This window comes from Gigantopelta aegis, chromosome 4, assembly GCF_016097555.1.
Source record: "Gigantopelta aegis isolate Gae_Host chromosome 4, Gae_host_genome, whole genome shotgun sequence".
In the NCBI taxonomy this organism is placed as follows: Eukaryota; Metazoa; Mollusca; class Gastropoda; order Neomphalida; family Peltospiridae; genus Gigantopelta; species Gigantopelta aegis.
In genome coordinates, this window is record NC_054702.1 from 56,865,955 (window position 1) to 56,879,904 (window position 13,950).

Consider the following 13,950-nt stretch of genomic DNA (forward strand, 5'->3'; position numbering starts at 1 on the left):
GTATTTAACAGCACTGTTTTAACTGTTTTTTATTATTAGGTTTTTTTTTCATAAACGCTCTGTCATGGCGACAATGTTTAACGTAGGCCTAGTTAGTTTTAGCTAGACGTATACACACAATAAGGATTATAAATCGAGTACCAATCCGTATCTGCGCTTTCCCAAATTGCAAAACAGTACGTTAAAATTACATTACACCCATCGCTGACTTGTTTGTGAAGGGGGGGGGGGGGGGGGGCAAACGGTACGTAATATTTGGGGGGCGTATGGTCTAGCGTTACGGAGCGTTACATAGAGAAGACTAAACAAGTTCCCATGTGAGACCGTTTATATTATTAGTTTATTTTTAATCGTACATCACGATCGAAAGTGAGTGATGTACGATTAAAATCACACGAGTTGTAATATAAACGGTCTCACACGGGAACGAGTATAATATTTCATTTATTACAATTTATATTAATGAACAAACATGACGTCATGTTGTGGCTACTTCATTTAGCTATTTATTAATGAAACTTTGCATTCCAACGCCACACATCTATCAATGACGTTTACACAAGCAATATTATAAACATATTAGTAGTAAGGGGGCCTGTATGGCGCCAATGGCGCCATGACCTACTTTCCGTGACCTTGACCTTGATGACGTCACGGACTACTGTGCCGTGACCTCGTCCTGTATAGCCCCATGACCTACTTTCCGTGGCCCTGACCTACTTAGACTGGCCTACTGTGCAGTGTGCAACGTCCTACTGACCCGGCCCTGACCTACTTAGACCGGCCCCTGACCTACTTAGCCCGGCCCCGACCCGTCGTACTTAGCAACGCCCGTGCTATCCTGTCTGTGGGATCCCTTGCTACTAATGGGAAACTGTAGCGGGTTTCCTCTCTAAAACTGTCCAAAAGTATGTTTCACATCCAATAGGCAATGATTCATAAATCGAGGTGCTCTAGTGGTGTCGTTAACCTACCACATCTAAGGACTCGGCCCGACGCCAGGTAGTGTGTTTAATTTTAGCGCACTGAATGATGAATGGTTATCACTGTTTACATCCGGGAAGCGGTGGTATCCTATTTTATTGTTGGTGGCAATACTGAACTAGAAGTTACATTCTTAAAGACGTGAAATAAGAAATGATTTAAATGGTGTAAAATAGAATTCTCGCTCTACCCTATCTAATAGCGCATTCACAAGATTATTATGAACTAACCTATTTCGTCACTTCATTCCGCGCTTCGCCGCTCGCACATATAACGGTTTAAATGACAGATGTTGTTAACATGCTTTTAGTAGTCAAGTGCGAACGACTTCGCGTCCAGCGCTGAGGGTACGTCGTTCGTATCTCATGTGGGGAAATTACATTTTTCTATTATTTTTTAAACCAAAATAATAATTTATAGTTTGTTTTTATTTTACTTATTAACTTACTTATTTATTTGTTTATTTATTTATTATGTTACGATTTTTTTTCAAGCATCCTCTAATAACCCTGTGGGGACGGGACGTAGCTCAGTGTTCCCTTGATGTGGGTCGGGATATATCCAGCCAATGCTCCACAACTGGACAACGGTATGTACTATCCTGTCTGTGGGATGGTGTAGGATCCCTTGCTGCTATTCAAAAAGAGTAGCCCATGCAGTGGCGACAGCGGGTTTTCTCTCAAAATCTGCGTGGTCCTTAACCATATGTCCGTATAACCGTAAATACAATGTGTTGAGTGCGTCGTTAAATAAAACATTTCTTTCTTTCTTGTATAACCATAAATAAAATATGTTGAGTAAATAAAACATTTCCTTCCTCGTAAAATAAAGATTAATTGAACACAAATATTTTATTTTGTTTTAGCCATAGGAAAAGAAAGACATATTTGTCTCGAAGAAAGGAATGTTTGTTAAGAAGAAAGGCATATGTGTTAAGGAGAAGAAAGGAATATTTGTTAAGGAGAAGAAAGGAATGTTTGTTAAGGAGAAGAAAGGAATGTGTGTGTGTGTGTGTGTGTGTGTGGTGCTGTGGTGGTGGTGGTGGTGGTGGTGGTGGTGGTGGTAGACATTTAGCATGTTTTTGTTGAAAATGTCTTAACATGGCGTCTCTCCTCGAGAATGTGAAACCACATTCTGAACATGTGCTCTGCATGACGACTCTAAATGAAATGACGATATCTGACCCACATAGTTCCTTTTATAGCTTATTTAGAAATGTTTCTGCCGTTTCGGGGCTTTCCAAATAAGAAAGCAAAACCTGTTATTCACGGTTTTATTCACAACATACAACATGATAACATAGCACACAAGTGTCTAAAACATTTAATGTCTGAACAGGTTGTTCACATAAGGACATCTTGGAGAGAGTCTGTAATGTTCCATCACTGGGTCGTCCATTCTCTGCCATCGGTAGACGCGTAGTCCACAACAGTAACAGACGACGGCATCGTGGTCTCCCGTGTAGTAGAAACCGGCCTTGGCAAGTTCTTTTGGTTTTTGACGTAATTGTATGGGCCACCGAGCATACGTCAGCATCCGGGCATAGAAATGTCTCATTTCGGGACGATGACAGAACAGGTAACGTCTCGAACAGCAGTCTTCTTCATCCCAGGCAGCGTCTGTGTCACGGGCGGCATCTGTTTGATCTGTGGGTTCATCCACGAGTTCGCCATCTTCAATTCTATCCCCAATTTTGCGTGTAGCATCCGCTTGATCCACACAATGAGTACTCTTCTTCTCATCTTATTTGCTAGTCACACATTTGATTGTATGTCTTTCTGAACATTTGCAGACCAAGACGTCGTCCTCGTCGCTACTGCTGCTACTAAAACTGCTCGAATATCCCGATGCCATCTTCTTCGTTCCAGATAGAGTGCAACAAGACACAAGAATGTCAGAATCATAAAACACGTCTGTTCTCTAGCACAGTCACAAAGCAAATGAAGTGTAAACCATAAATCCATTCGTTTATACCTTCATCCAAAACAAAACTCGTTCACCACTGGTGACACTCGTTAGGGTTGCAGAAGTTACACTGAAGAAATCCCATCTGGTTTTGATGGTCGTCTTGCATGGCGCAGGGCACAATCGAGTTCAGCTCTGGTACAAAGTCACACATGACTGTGAAACAGCCTTTCAGTTTCTCCCATTGTTGTAGAGAAAGGAATATTCCCTTCTTCGAAGGTTTCACGGATTTAGTTTCTTCATACCACCACCATTGACGCAGGTCCACCCCAGCAAAGTTCTTGTCGACACTGACATGGACGTTGACACCAAGGTGTCTGAACAATGTTTCGTCTTTCCCCTGGTTTAATGCTGAAATCGTTTCGTCAATTTGGCTTTTACATCCACACAGTTCGATCCACTGTTTAAGACTAAGGACAATACCTCGCTTGGTGGGGAAAGTTTTCCCCTTGTCACTGTCAAATTTCCTTATGTGAATAGCAGTGTCCCCTTTCCATAACTTGGCCACTACGTAGACGTTAGTTCCAAGTTCTAGACGACATCTCGCTTCATCACTTGTGGAACAGGCCATCTCTGGATTGAACGTAGATCTGATCGTTTTCGGCGAGCGAATGACAATGAAACCGTATCTAGCCTTTTTATACTCTTTCGTGTTAGTCTAAGTAGGTCAGGGGCAGGTCTAAGTAGGTCAGGGTCGGGTCAGTAGGACGTTGTACACTGCACAGTAGGCCAGTCTAAGTAGGTCAGGGTCACGGAAAGTAGGTCATGGGGCTATACAGGACGAGGTCACGGCACAGTAGTCCGTGACGTCATCAAGGTCAAGGTCACGGAAAGTAGGTCATGGCGCCATTGGCGCCATACAGGCCCTGATACTACTCATATTCAAGGCTAAACTAAATTATTAAAAAATATATTTGGTTAAATTATGCTGCTGCTGCTGGTTTTTAGTTAAAAATATTAATCGAAAGAATCATGTCACATGTTGCCATGTGCATACTTTTCGCATAACATCTATGCGGAGTTGTACTGTGTGACACCTCTACTCACGGGGCGGGACGTAGCCCAGTGGTACAGCGCCCGCTCGATGCGCGGTCGGTCTGGGATCGATCCCCGTCGGTGGGCCCATTGGTCTATTTCTCGTTTCAGCCAGTGCACCACGACTGGTATATCAAAAGCCGTGGTATGTACTACCCTGTCTGTGGAATGATGCATATAAAAGATCCCTTACTGCTAATCAGAAAGAGTAGCCCATGAAGTGGCGACAGCAGGTTTCCTCTCTCAATATGTGTGTTGTCCTTAACCATGTCTGACGCCATATAACCGTAAAAAGGTGTGTTGAGTGCGTCGTTAAATAACACATTTCCTCCTTCTTCTTCTTCCTCTAATCACGTGATCGGAGATTATGACCTCTCAAAAGATGTATTTCACATGTGAAGAGACGATAAATATCACATGAGTATCTCATCCACCGCGGTGTAATGGGGGGGGGGGGGGGGGGAGGGTGTCTAATTTTTACATAATAGCGTTACGAATATTGGAACGGCCCCATTGTGAATAACGGCGGAGGGCGGCGGCAAATGTTGCCTTCGGTTTAATAACAAACATTGGGGCACTAAAGCAAGTTGGAGGGGCACCAAGTCAAGCCTTTCCTTTAAAAGAGGGGCATGAAGGCAACTTACTTTCTATCAAGTTTCTCAGACAAAAATTATATCATCTTATGATCTTGGACTCTAGCCTATGCAATATGTTGGATACGGATGCCTTGATATGCGAGGGGTTGTCATGCATTTGTACTGGCTGGGCAGTAGCTCGAATGTCTTCTGGTCCTAGCCCGCGGTTACGGCCAACCTCGCGCTCTGCAAGTCCACAGCTAATAACTATATCAAATGTCAAAACTAAGTTTAGTTGAAGCATGCATACCTAAAGACGTTGGACAGCTTCGCACATTTGGCTGCTGCCGAGCTAAGCTCTAGTTTTGTTTGGGTTGGGGTTTTTGGGGTTTTTTTTAATTCTCCCTTGCCGGGGCATTTCGATGTTCAACAACAAAATACATAACTGAATGGAAAGCGTGCGTGATTCGGTAAATATCGGGAGTATATTTTAATTTTAATTTTGGTATAATCTGACTTTAAATTTTCGTTTGGGGTAATTGTCCTTTTATCTTTCAGAGTTTGGGTAATATGTCGGACTATTTCAATACTGAACGTTAATGCAAGAAGACTATCAAGACATAAAGCTATATTATATTATTACAGAATAGAGTATGACATTACCGTCAAGTCATTTCGTCTTGTATTCATATTAAAGTAATCAATCACCCAATTTTGAATTATTTGTGACTTGAACGGCTTTCTGCATCGAATAGTTACCCTCATCCAACCGTAACAGATACCCACGTCCTCATGATGTTGACACTTTCAGTTACCAACATCACACTCAATTTTTGATGTTCGTTATCTAATTCCCAAATACAATTTTTTTTTTAAACGTATGCTTCAAAAATGCATATTTTATATATTTCATGAAGTCTCTGTATATGGACATCTAAAAAATGCCCGTTAAGAATGGAAATTCACATTGATTAATATTCATCATTTGCGTCCTCCGCCATATTGGATGCGAGTAACTACAGTTACCCGCATGCGGTTACCCCCTGTGACAACTATTATCCCAAACCAGGAGTTAATGTTAATTATGCTAATTCCATAATGTGAAAAAGTTAACATGGGTAAATGTTTTGGTGGCAAACAATTTACAGCACATCGGCTCAAGTTTTTCATTTTGAACACACACACACACACACACACACACACCGGGTACAGTTGAACAGGCAGTTATTAATGTATTGGTACTTCGTTTCCCATAAATGTGGAGAAAATATTAAACAGAAGATTAAACGATGAACGTAAAACATTATACTGACCGTCACATATAACATATATTATACATAATTACGGTTAGATATATTATATGTTATGTTTATTGTGTATGATGTCAGAACAAAGGTAGCACACTGTTCTGTCGTGAACCTTATTAAGAGAGAAAGAAACCAGTAATCGTCTTGCCCCGAAAGCGAATTCTTTTGTCTGTATTATATATGTTAACTGCTAAATATTATCACATCATATATTTTCGACATATATATATATAATCGTCGAATTTGTGAAAATACTCGCATACTGTACACACACAGTATATATATATATATATGTAATAGTTATACCCACACTTTACGGGGTGTTTCGGTGAATATCCTTACAGTTTTGGTCGTGAGGCCTCCAAGGCGAAGCCGAGGATGTTCTCACGATGAAAACTTTTGGGATATTCACCGATACCACCGATACACCGAGTAAGTGTGGGTAAAACTGACTTATACCCCACTTAAGGTTGAGTTAATTAATTTTTATATTATATTATATTATATTATATTTTAATATATTTTATATTATATTATATTATATTATATTATATTATATTATATTATATTAGATCATATCGCAAATAAAATCAATAACTAGAAAATAGTAAATAATGAAACGAAAATAACGTGGACCAGACGTCGTGAGCCTCACATTTTGTTCTGGAGCAGTGAAACCGTCTATTTCATTTGTTCGTGTCGCACGTGCAAATGCAGTTTGAGGTAGTTTTATCAGTGTGCTTGGGCTGTATTGGTATTGGAATATATTAAAACTCAGGGACGTAGTTTATATTTCTCGGGATGAGAATAGTATGGAGAATTAAGTACTAAAATGCTCTTTCCGAGAACATTTTTAAATTTAGATCGTTTGAAAAATCCTTTTATGATATGTAGAACTAGAAATAATATTTTTTTTGTTTTATGTGTGGGCAATTTACTGGATAGGGGGTAGTTGACACCCCTACCACACTAACTACAGCTCCGCTCATTGCATGATTTTTAACAGACGTATCATGTTGTAAAAATCTCAAGGGAACTATTGTGAATAAGTGCGCATGTGTAATTAAATGGCTCTTTCTATTGGTTGATATATTACGAAAACATAATTTGAACTTTGGTATATGCAAATGAAGTCACCCAGCAAACTAATTTTTGTAGATGGCTTGTTCTATTAGTTGAAATATTACGAAAACATAGCTTGAACTTTGTTATATGCAAATGATAAGGGTCATCAAGCAAAACTATTTTTATCTTATTTTGTAATGGTGAACTGTGAAAGTCGGTCTCGTGTGTGTGTGTGTGTGTGTGTGTGTGTGTGTGTGTGTGTGAAAATAAGCCATTCAGAAAAAAAGGACTTTGAAGGCCAGAATGAGATTTTTTGTTTAATTAAATGGACTTCGGACAATCAAGAAGATTTTAAATTAAAACTGCAGGAGGAGAAATGTTTTGGGAAACAGTTACGCTACTGATTCCCGCAAACACGTCTAAGAACACGTGATCTTGTATAATATATGTTATGACAGATGGACGTACCAAAAGGGGAAAATTCTTCTACATTCTTCAATATGGATATCTAAAGACTTGGTTAAAGGGACACACCCTAGTTACGGCTAGTTGTTAACCATTACGGCGTTGTTTTTCGCTATTAAACCCATTTTTTCACAAATAAAATTGCACTTTACATTTATTATTTAGAATATACATTTCCATTCACCTGAAGTGTTTTTTGGTAATCCTGGTTTTTGTAATACCACAAAATGCATTTTTCGTATTTCAAAAAATCGCACGCACATCTGAGAAAAAAACATTGAGCAGACAAGGTCTAATCTATTTTTAGAGGGGATATTTCCATTTCAATGTCACAGACGTTGGTATATCACGTGACCGTTATCATTTTGGTTCGGTTTGTTTTCTCGTGCACGGTTCGCGCAATCAACATCCGATTTGTTGTTGTTCATTTGTGAGATTTTTCTTCACAGTTCGTGAACATTTTCAGTAACAATAAAGTTCAGACAAGTAAGTGTCTCAATACAAAACGTTACAAACCCTTAAAGGGACACACCCTAGTTACGTTTATTTGTTAACCATTACGGCGTTGTTTTTCGCTATTAAACCCCATTTTTCACAAATAAAATTGCACTTTACTTACATTTTATTATTTAGAATACACATTTCCATTCACCTGAAGTGCTTTTTGGTAATCCTGATGTTTGTAAAACCACGAAATGCATTTTTTGCCTTTTTTCACAAAACGTGTTGTCGAGAAAAAACCGTTAAGCAAGCGAGGTCCAATCTATTTTTAATGTCACAGACGTTGGTATATCACGTGACCGTTATCATTTTGGTTCGGTTTGTTTTCTCGTGCACGGTTCGCGCAATCAACATCCGATTTGTTGTTGTTCATTTGTGAGATTTTTTTCACAGTTCGTGAACATTTTCAGTAACAATAAAGTTCAGACAAGTAAGTGTCTCAATACAAAACGTTACAAACCCTTAAAACCAATAATTTTGCTAAGTCTTACGATATCTGGAGAGGGGATACAACCAGGACAGAACAGTTGAAACATGTTCAGGAGAGGTGAAACGAACGCACCCCAAGTCTGTGAAATTTGTCGTGACGTAGGCATTGTTGTGCTTCGAGCGACATCTACCGGTGACATCAGAATACTAACTTTCAAAATTATTTCAAGTAATTGGGACATGGGGATTTCCCATGGTATTTATCGATATAAAACCTGCTTTTTCACTCCATTTGATAAAAACGTGATCTAAGTGTGTTACAGGTTTGTAGATTAATCAAATTATAATTTATTTTCGCTGGATGGGACTAGGGTGTGCGGCTTTAAGTGTTGAAGGATTTAAAAGACAATGCGTTGCAACCGAACATCGCAAGTGTGAACGTGACGGAAAGTGTTAGTAACGGTCGCGCAGTCGTGCGCTTCTCTAAATGTGAACACGTGCTCATCAAATATAAATAAAACAACGGAAGTACTTACCGGATTTCGATGTAAGTTCTGACAATAAAAGTTCATTTTATTATTCATAATGTTTGTTTGTTTTTTGTTTTGTTTTAAATACAGGAGTAGTTAAATGAAAAGTGTAGGTGTATCATGATACACCTACACTTTCCCTCCAAAAAGTGTAGATGTATTACAATACAGCTACACTTTTGGAGGAAAAGGGTAGGTGAATACACCTACACTTTTAACAAAAGAAACCATGACAACGAGACCTGAAGTGGGGTATAAAAATCCGACTACATTCCCCCAATATGGATACTTTGAATCGGTCAAGTGTTGAAGGATTTAAAAAACCATACGTTGCAACCGAACATCGCAAGTGTGAACGTGACGGAAAGTGATATTATATATATGTGTATGTATGTATATATGTATGTAAATATGTATGTAATATATATATATATGTATGTATATATGTATATATATATATATATATATATATATATAATCATTGGCTTAAAGTTTTCGACAGATTTGGCAAAAGAATGAACTTTTTGACCACGCAGTCTCGAGCTCTGAAGTAGAGACCGTACCGGAAGTCTGGTATCGCCACCCACTTCCCTTACACCATTGTCGTATGCGATTGTTGAAAAACACGTTCCATCAGCGGGGAATAAAACATTTATGCTTAGTATTGCAAGAACACCAGTACTTGTAACGGGTATAAAATACATGATAAAACTTTATACCAAATATAGAACTCGTGTTATTTGCCACTTTACGTTTTATTCAGTGACAAAGTGAAAAAGTAACGATACCACATTTAATTATTGAAAAATAGTGTTGTCATTATTGCAAGTATTTATTTTTGTGGGGTAATTATATTTAATTTATTACTCATGCAGTACATGACAAAATTTAGATGTTTTGATTTATTGTATAACTTTGATCGCCCGTTACCAACATCGTCCTTTGTGTGTGTGTGTTTACTGCAATCAAAGATGGCGGATATTTGTTTACATTTTCAATGATTTGTTATTATGAATACATTTGTTGTGGCCCTGACCTATCTGTTAGGAAATCACATAAAAATAACCCCTTATAACCACACCTTTATTATTAAAGGATGTAGGACAAAATGTCAGTGGAAAGTATGTCAAGTCAAAATGTCAACTATTAAAGTGGTACCCAGGTCAAAATGTCAACTTTCACATTATACTTAATGTAGAGACCGCATAGGAAAACTGGTAGCGCCACACAGTGCCACCATTCCATTGCAGTGCTTCTTTGGTTGAAAACCACATCTTCGTTGGGGATAGTTAAAAGTTATACAACATTTATCTGTAGTACTACAAAAATATCAGTCGTTGTAACTGGTACAAAATACATGTTTTAATTAAGTACTAAATTTCAAATAACTTATCCACCTGATGAGGTTAACCATCCAAAAATGACTATTTTAACAAAACCTGTTGGGTCATCATACATATTATTTCAATATAAGCTATTGTGAATAGACATTTTTATCTTCAGTGTTTAAACATCTGCAGTTGACCTCAACTGTACAAGTATATTAAAATGTTAGTAATATTAGTCACTGTATTTTTTAACTGGACAATATACATAATATAATGTATATTATCAGGGGTGGATCCATGATTTTTTATGGAAAGAAAGAAAGAAATGTTTTATTTAACGACGCACTCAACACATTTTATTTACGGTTATATGGCGTCAAACATATGGTTAAGGATCACACAGATTTTGAGAGGAAACCCGTTGTCGCCACTACATGGGCTACTCTTTCCGATTAGCAGCAAGGGATCTTTTATTTGCGCTTCCCACAGGCAGGACAGCACAAACAATGGCCTTTGTTGAACCAGTTATGGATCACTGGTCGGTGCAAGTGGTTTACACCTACCCATTGAGCCTTGCGGAGCACTCACTCAGGGTTTGAACTCGGTATCTGGATTAAAAATCCCATGCCTTGACTGGGATCCGAACCCAGTACCTACCAGCCTGTAGACCGATGGCCTAACCACGACGCCACCGAGGCCGGTCTGATTTTTTAGGGAAGGTTGCAGGGTTTAAAAAGGGCAGCTATAGTATACTTATAGTGTAAATTCAATGTAGATAAAGAGCCCCCAACAAAGTCAAAATTACAGTAACTTGCATTACATAATAAACTTTTGCAAAAACATCCAGCTGGCCAAGATATTAAATAACCCCACTAATTGTATTACTTTTACATTGTATGTATTTATCTGTTAAACTTATTTGCTGATAGTCAAAAGGAGATGCCTATGTGGCAGTAATGATTGTCTTAAATTCAATAAACTCAACAGCCTCAAATTGACGAAATGCGGTGCAGTGTCGTTAAGCACACGTTCCTTTCCATTCTTGTGTTATTACAAATTCAAGTAGGTATCTTATGACAATTCAAGGCAGCTCTGGTTATTACAAATCAGGGCAATTCTTTGTTACAATTCAAGTCAGCTAGTTTATTACAATTCAGGGCAGTTTTATTACAATTCAAGTCAGTATTACAATTCAGGGAAGTTTTTATTACAATTCAAGTCAGTATTACAATTCAGGGCAGTTTTTATTACAATTCAAGGCAGGTATTACAATTCAGGTAATTTATTACAATTCAGGGCACTACATGCCTCACATTTGTTTTTAATTTCATATGCAATGAGATGACATTTGTCATTAACATATTGACTCATAATGAACAAAAACGCCCATATTTTCATAAATACTGCGACATCTAAAAAAAACAAAAACATTCAGTACTTTCAATTGTTGTAATAGATGTATAAACTGGTTATGAAATATACGAATACAACTATTGTTCAGGTTTGGGATAACAAAATAGCAGTGTGGATGGTGTACTACAAGGAAACATATATATACATACACACACACACACACACACACACACACACACACACACACACACACACACACACACACACACACACACACACACACTAGTTTGTTACGTTTCAGTGCTGAATTGTCAACGAATATATCAAATATGAACAATAGCAAAATACGTAACATTTCTTTTGCTAACGTAAAACATTAATACATACACAGTGCTTTAAAGAAATCTCTAAATTTCTGATGTTTCTCGCATTGGAATGTTATTCTGCATCTTGTACTTTATTTAGTAAACCTTATTTTTCCAAGCAAAAACAAAACGGTTGTTGTCAAAAGTTCTCTAAAATGTTTATTATAACTTAATGTGACCCTGACATTATCAGAAGATTAAAATTACTAACTTTACTATAAATTATATTTTTAATGTATTATTCCTACCAAATTCTAACTAAAAAATACTAATCCTGAGCTTTTAATGTATTGGTTATTTCTGCGTTTATACTAATTTTATGAAAGTGTGACTGCTTAAAACATTGCAGACACATCATATATCAACCTCGTCATATAAAATACCCATATGAATAGCCACTAATACCGTGAATGTATCCCAGTTAGAAGCCGAGATATTGCATTTCCTATTTCAGTAGGTTCATGGTGGCCATCTGGGATTTCTATGTAATATTTCATAGAACCAAGGTAAAAGTTATCTTCATCCAGAGATGTATGCATTTATATGTAACAATGTCACCAAGACAGCTAGAATATGAAGTAATTATGTTTTGTAGAATTTCGTTACCATTTGTTGGTTATATTGATAGACATATTGAATTTATGTTACATATAATTAACTGAAACACTTCAAAGGTAACATATATCAATTCTAAGTTTACATTTCATGATTTAGTATTATAATGTGGCAGCCATCTTGAATTTTCAAACATAAATAATGGAAATATTAGTTGATAACTTTTTTTTTTTTTTAAAAGCATCCTCAAATTATGTAAGATCAATTGAATTCCCACTTTAGGCACAAAATGCCCTGGAAAGTACGTTTTTAAAAAATATTGTCTAATCTAATATTGATGACGTCAGTGCTCAAACTACATCAAATTTAAACCGAAATTACTATCTATTCCACTAATTATATTTTTTCTACATTTTTAATATATTATTCCCAACTACATTCTGAGCAAACACGGTTAATGTCATTACTTTTGCAATTTGTGATGGGTATACCATATAATTGGGCATAGATTGTCTGAACTAATTATTATATGAAGTAGCTTCATCTGGCAGTCTGACATTCGGGCACTATCTTTTAATTCGGGGAAAATATTAGCCTCCCTCATTAGATGATTAATTATATAAAAAAATCCGTTGTGATTTAGGTCTGTTTCTATCGGTATGTCAAAAAAAAGAAGTATCAAATTAAAAATATAAGAAACATTAGCAAACATATTTTGGCTTTAAATATTAGAACAATAGTACTCAAATTCACAATATCATACTTATTACATACCCATATAATATATGATTAAACAGACTACTCAAATTCACAATATCATACTTATTACATACCCATATAATATATGATTAAACAGACTATTCAAATTCACAATATCATATTTATTACATACCCATATAATATATGATTAAACAGACTATTCAAATTCACAATATCATATTTATTACATACCCATATAATATATGATTAAACAGACTATTCAAATTCACAATATCATATTTATTACATACCCATATAATATATGATTAAACAGACTATTCAAATTCACAATATCATATTTATTACATACCCATATAATATATGATTAAACAGACATTTTAAGACATTTTATTACACACATGGAATACACATAATTTAGTTATGTAGACTTTGATGACCCAAAGATTTAGGGTTGACGACTGATGATTCGGGGTAAGCTTGTTGCCAGGATACAGAATCGCTTAAAGGGACATTCCTGAGTTTGCTGCAATTTTTAAGATGTTATCGACTAACAGACGTTTTAATGATTGTAATTACATATAAACTCTATTTTTCTGCATAAAATATTAGTGGCTGTATATTAAACGCGTTTCTGATCGTTCTAATATTCGTACTAGTTTAAATTTCATTTTATTTCCTAAAATATCGTTTTTTTCGTACGTACGAAATTATTTGAAGACAAAAATCCAGTTTGGGTTTCTTAGAAATATTAAGACAACCAAAAACACATTGAG